Raw genomic sequence first — 5,820 nt, 5'->3', positions numbered from 1 at the left:
TATATATATATATATATATATATATATATATATATATATATATATGTATGTATTATATTATAATATAATAACTGAAGTCAGTTATGATGTTCTTTGGTAATGTAAATATTCTTTTCTCTTTTTCTGTTTGAATAACTGAGGAAATGTAACTATTTGATAAACTGCTCGTCGTCAAACATTTCAAGAACATTCTTCCTCTCCTTAAAGATTTGCACATGTTTCTGTCTCCTCAGCGCCATCCCAAGCACCTACTGGCAACTCCTAACCACTTGAGAGACCTCTCGAGCTGTCTTAAATAACTGGGAGAGTAAGAGTGATTCTTAGCTTTAAGAAATTTGATAACTTGCTTTTAAACTTAAGTTTGAAATTAGGAGTACATTTAATGAATTCTCAGTACTTAAGACTAAAATGGCACTTTGAGAAGCTTAATAAATACAGGCCCAGAATACCTACATCAGCGGTTCCCAACTCCAGTCCTCGAGCATGTTCCATACAAAGGGCATTAAAGTGTGCGAGACGTAAATTTAAATAGTATTTATTTACAGAATTATATTATGTCACACTTCTCTAGTAAGTTCCTACAATAGGCTACTTCAGCGTGCAAATCAGTGAATAAATATTCTGAAGTGAAGTAAACTTCAACAGATTTCCCCTGCTCAGGGAGTAGGGAGCAATGAAAACTGTGTAGGGATCATATCGATTGGAACACAGTTCATGCACATAGCTCACTTCTAATGAGCTGATTATCTGAATCGGGTGTGTTAACTAAGCGAGACATGCAAAACAAGCAAAGTGGGGGGCACGAAGACTGGAATTGGGAACTGCTTGGCTACATCATGTGTCATTGACCAGTGAGAAAACTTTAAATGTACTACAATACCAGGAAGGAATATCGGGTTGTTGATGTTTGTCTGCCATTCTCGCTCTGTCTGCACAGCGTGCGTGAACGCACTGATGACGTATCCTGTCTGCGCGAACCGGGTGTGCAGAGGTATGCTAATACATACATTGACAGGCAGGTAGGAAAGCCAATTAAAATGCTTGGACCAAGCGTTTTGATTGGATGAACATATCCTGGTCCTACGCCTTCTACAGAATATATAAATGCAGATAAATACATTTAGACCACTGTGAATTTGGTGTGAATGATGTGTAGAGGACCCTGGCCCAGGTATTGTTATATTTGACAATAATTGTTATTGTTCACTGATCATTTAATAAAGGTTAAACAATATGATGGACAATTTAATAAAGGCAAAAAAAGAGAAAAAAACTTACATCCTGCTATCCATGTGTCACCAGAGGACAACTATCTGCATTTGTCATCGTATCCCTCTCTTTTGCTGGTCACAATAGTTCAAGAGCGTTCTCTGGCTTTGCGATTGAATGGAATACACAGTATAAGCCAGCGTCACACTGCTAAATAAGATCGACATAATTTAGTGGAAATCGACATGAGTTATGATTTTTTTTAATAACATATGCACACTTTTGATCTAAAAGATGTATTGGAATTGAATACTCAGACACCTGACACAACGGATGTCAGATGCTTTGAGCAGGTAGGCCCATGTGCTTTATTACTATCTAAACTCCTAAACCTCATTTTGATTTTGCATGTTTTGTGTTGTACTCCTGGTTAAAATCAGTATATTACAGGGAACAGACTTTTTTCTTTATAATAGTTTGTACAGATTCGCACATTTAACAGTAACCATGCATTAAATGTAAACAGCGTACCCAAGCATGCATCACTAGCGCCAATGGAGATGTTTTGAGCTTTCTGCAAGCCAGTGGTTGTTCTTGCAGTAACTTAAGGGTTTAAATATTCGGGCGTCTAATTCAATTTCTTCGTCTCTCCTCATGAAAAACTCAGATTCCCCCCAAAGCTACAAGTTTGTAGCGCTGTATTGTGTTGGTCCCCTATCACTCTGTTTGGTCCTGAGAAATATGTGTTCAAATGCTGTGATTCAGTCCACCACCTTATTTTGATAAACACGTAAAAGGCAATTAAATTATGTTTATGCGTGTTTCTTGGGGGGAAAAAAACGCTTGAATGTGAGCAAGTATTAAATCAACAAAAAAGACTTGAATTGTTTGAGAGGTGTGATGTTATTTGTAATTATTCCACTGGGGAACAGGGATTGCAGGATTAGACAGTGCTAAAAAGAAATTAACAGGAGAGTGGAGGTCTAATGTCACACAACTAAGACACTGAAAGCCTTTCCCTTGAGTTATGATTATAGGATAAACTGATGTTTGAGCTAATCAGGGGATCTTGCTGATGTGTGCTTCTGCTTCAGGGATGTATTGAGTGATCTCATGAATTGGTTTGATAACAGTTGCTGTGGGGTCTCTGTTAATTATGCTTATTTTTCTCAGTTTTGATTATGTCAAGTGAAATCATCATACTGCTCACTAACATAATTACTTAATAGGAGTGCTGTACACAACCTAGGTTCAGGGTTGCCAGATAAGTTAGCTAGAGGTTGTCCAGCCCACAGAAAATGGTCACAAGTGTATCTGAAAGTCAGATAAATTCCAAAGTTTTAACCTTTGAATCATAACACAAAAGCATTAAGTTTCAAAAAATATCTGTAACTCTTAAAGAATAGTTTAAGGTAGGGTAGGCAATTTTGGGAGGCTATACAAGATCTCATCCTCCCTGCATAATCGCTCTGCAAAGCCACACCTCCTCTAAAACACTTGAACACTCACAGGCAGGCCAGAGGCTAACCCACGACACAATGAGAGACGGCATTGGTGGAGGGTTGAATGCAATTCTTTCAGATTACCTCATGTCTTATTCTCCAGAGAGAAATCATTACAGTACAAAGTGCATAATATTACAATAATAATGTTTTCTATCCTCTCTTGGTCTGCAATAGCATAATGGACCGCGCTGATGACGTATCATGTCTGTGTGAACAGGGTGCTCAGAGGTATGCAAATACATACGTTGACAGGCAGGGAGGACAGCCTATCATAGCCCTCGGATCGAGGGATATGATCGGACGAACATTTTATGGTCCTATGCCTTCCACAGAAGATTTAAATACATGTAAATTCATTTAGACCACTTAACTTAGTGATTGCTATCGGGATGTGAAGAGACTTTCAACTAGCATAACAAAAAATGTTTTTGAACCGAATCACCTACCCTGCCTTATAATTTTTGTTAGTTTTATAACTAAAACTAAAAATTTTGCTTGAAATAAATCATTATTTAAATAAAATCAAATATTTTAAATACTAAAATGTACTTAATTTTAGCTAGCTGCCAAAAAACATTTCTAATGTTCATTTAGTTTAACTTGATGTACTAAAACAACTACTGAAATAAAATGAATAAAAACTGTATAGACCTAAAGTATTAAAAAACAAAATAAATAACAAAAATGCAACACAATTACTGTAACAAAATTCTGAAAATTAAAAATATAAAATTAAAAATGAATTCAAATAATTACTAAAATAAAATGATAGTATCTGGATGTTAAAGAACACTAAGGCCACACATCAAGTATAATGATAACGACACAGAAGTATGATATCGCTGGGTTTCTTTATAGTTAATGTTCTATGACATAAAATGGCCATTTTCGGTTGTGAACCGAAGGAAAGAATGAACAAAATCAAGAAACTGCCCTGTCTTTTTACTCAGGTCATGGGCTACTTCTAACTTGAACAGTCATACAACTTAATACGCTCTGTTAAAGTTTGTGAAACATTTATAATACAGAAAGGAACACATCTGATGTACATGTATTCTGTGTTAGACCTGGGCGCGCATCCATTAAACTAGAATGGAGCAGTAGTCCCATGTGTGTCTCTCCGCATGAGCACTAAATATGGGAACACTGATTTGGGGTGCGTTTCCCAAAAACAACTATGGTCACAAGTTCCATCTTTACCAATAGAGTTCAATGGAACTAACGACCATAGTTAGCTAACGATGCTTTTGGGAAATGCACCCCTGATCAGCTGAATGCTGGAGGCACTGGTGTCTTTCAGCATCTTTAAACCCTATACATTTAGCCATTAGGCATCTATGAAAAAGGTCGAAACCCACAGATTTAATTTGAGTGTCAAATTAAGATCAGGGTAATTTATTTATTATATGTTAACACTTTAGCCTTGATTGATTAGGGGATATTCATTTTACAAATAAAAACAAAATTGCTAATCATGGTGGATGTGGCAATCCTGAGGGTGAACAGAACTGGACAGGTTTTAACTGATCTGATAATAAATAATTGTGTGTGAGTGTTGAGGGAAATTTACTTAGTTTTAGTTGCATAAATCACATGAGTTTAATATATTTTTTAACTGTCCAAGCTTATCACAAATCAGCTGAAATTTTATCAACCCACCTATGAACATGTTTTTCTTTTCCCCAATCGAATTCAATCAAACTCATCCAGTCTGGCATCACTGCATAGGTTGTTTTTATGAACAAGCGTTGGTGTCAAATTATGCACCAGCTTAAGGGCAAATTAAGCTCATTATGCACATTTAAATTAAATTTACAGTTCATCTACAGTTCACCCCCCTGAAAGTGTCATAACATGCATGAAGCCAAGTCATTTCCTGGCACTTTGTTCCCCTTCTTTCACATCAACCTTCAGAAAAGGAGAGCCAAAGGTCACTGTCACCTGAGCAGTGGGGCAGGTGTATTAAAGTGATTATTCTCCTGGGAGCCATGAATTGTCTAAACGATTCATGAACTCATCTAATTTTAGTCAGGACAATGAGCAACTCGTGCTGTTCCTTGGAAGGATTATTTTATAATTATAGATATGAAAAAATGTGCCTAAAAATTATGAATTATAAAATGGATCTTAACTCATTTATGACTTTCTTTTCCATGCCATGATGACTTTGATAAAAGTGTATTGAAAAAAATATATATATATATTGTATTGTACTTATTTTACAATATCATGTAACATTGCAATGTTTTACAAATAGTTTGGCAAGCTCATCATAAGATCTGTAAAGATGTATAAAATAACAAATCTTATATGTGCCCACATTGTTCTGTTCCTTTAATTTTCTTGGACCAGTTGCACCACATTTACAGAGTAAGTTTTTCAGAAAAAAAGCCATCTGTGTTACAGTCATGCCAATGAGACAATTTAAATATTAAATGGTTAGGTTTAGTACAGATTGCAAACAGTTTGACAGTTACACCACATTAAAATGAAAATGCATATATATAATATTATATTATTATTATTATTATTATTATTGTATGGGTAAATATATCAACAGTGAGTTGAAGTCGGGAATCTGTTTTCCTGTTCTAAAATTTGATTTACATCAGAGTTCATTGTGTTTTCTGTTTGGCTGAATTTCAAGTGGAATTCTGGTTCCTTTTACTTTTTTTTAAAAAATTTTACTTCAGAGTTCATCTGTGTGCTTTCTGATTGGCTGAATGACAACTTGTGTTGTTTTTCTCAGTGCTGAGAAAGAGAGTAAGTGAAGACAACTGTTCACGAGCTGCTTCTCCAGTGATTTATTTTATTTCTTTGAGTGTGAGTCATGCAAGATTAATGAACCCTGCATTACATAATAATAATAATAATAATAATATATTATTATTATTATTATTAATGTCTAGCTGTCCTTTTATGGAATGAAAGCTTCTGGAATCTCAGTGTCAGAAAGATCAGGGGTCTGTTACATAAATGTCTTAGACTAGTTTTACTTTTTTTTCTTTCTTAAAGAATGGACATAGGTTTTATTTTTATTTTTTTGCATAAAATCTTATATTATTAATGCAATTGAGCACAAAAAGTAAGACTGATTATTCATTGG

General features: G+C 35.1%; 1 long non-coding RNA gene across 1 annotated transcript in view; it reads right to left on the bottom strand.

Annotated features, from left to right (window-relative positions):
• Window positions 1-4,449, bottom strand: part of LOC107568613 (uncharacterized) — a 15,103-nt gene extending 10,654 nt beyond the window's left edge. The window contains exon 1 of the long non-coding RNA XR_001606789.1: window positions 4,436-4,449. This is a non-coding gene — a long non-coding RNA (uncharacterized lncRNA). The remainder of the gene's footprint in view (window positions 1-4,435) is intronic.
• Between the last annotated feature and the right edge of the window lie 1,371 nt (window positions 4,450-5,820).

The sequence above is a fragment of the Sinocyclocheilus grahami genome, unplaced genomic scaffold, assembly GCF_001515645.1.
Source record: "Sinocyclocheilus grahami isolate Dianchi unplaced genomic scaffold, SAMN03320097.WGS_v1.1 scaffold1262.1, whole genome shotgun sequence".
Classification (NCBI taxonomy): Eukaryota; Metazoa; Chordata; class Actinopteri; order Cypriniformes; family Cyprinidae; genus Sinocyclocheilus; species Sinocyclocheilus grahami.
This window is presented reverse-complemented; position numbering and strand designations above follow the sequence as displayed.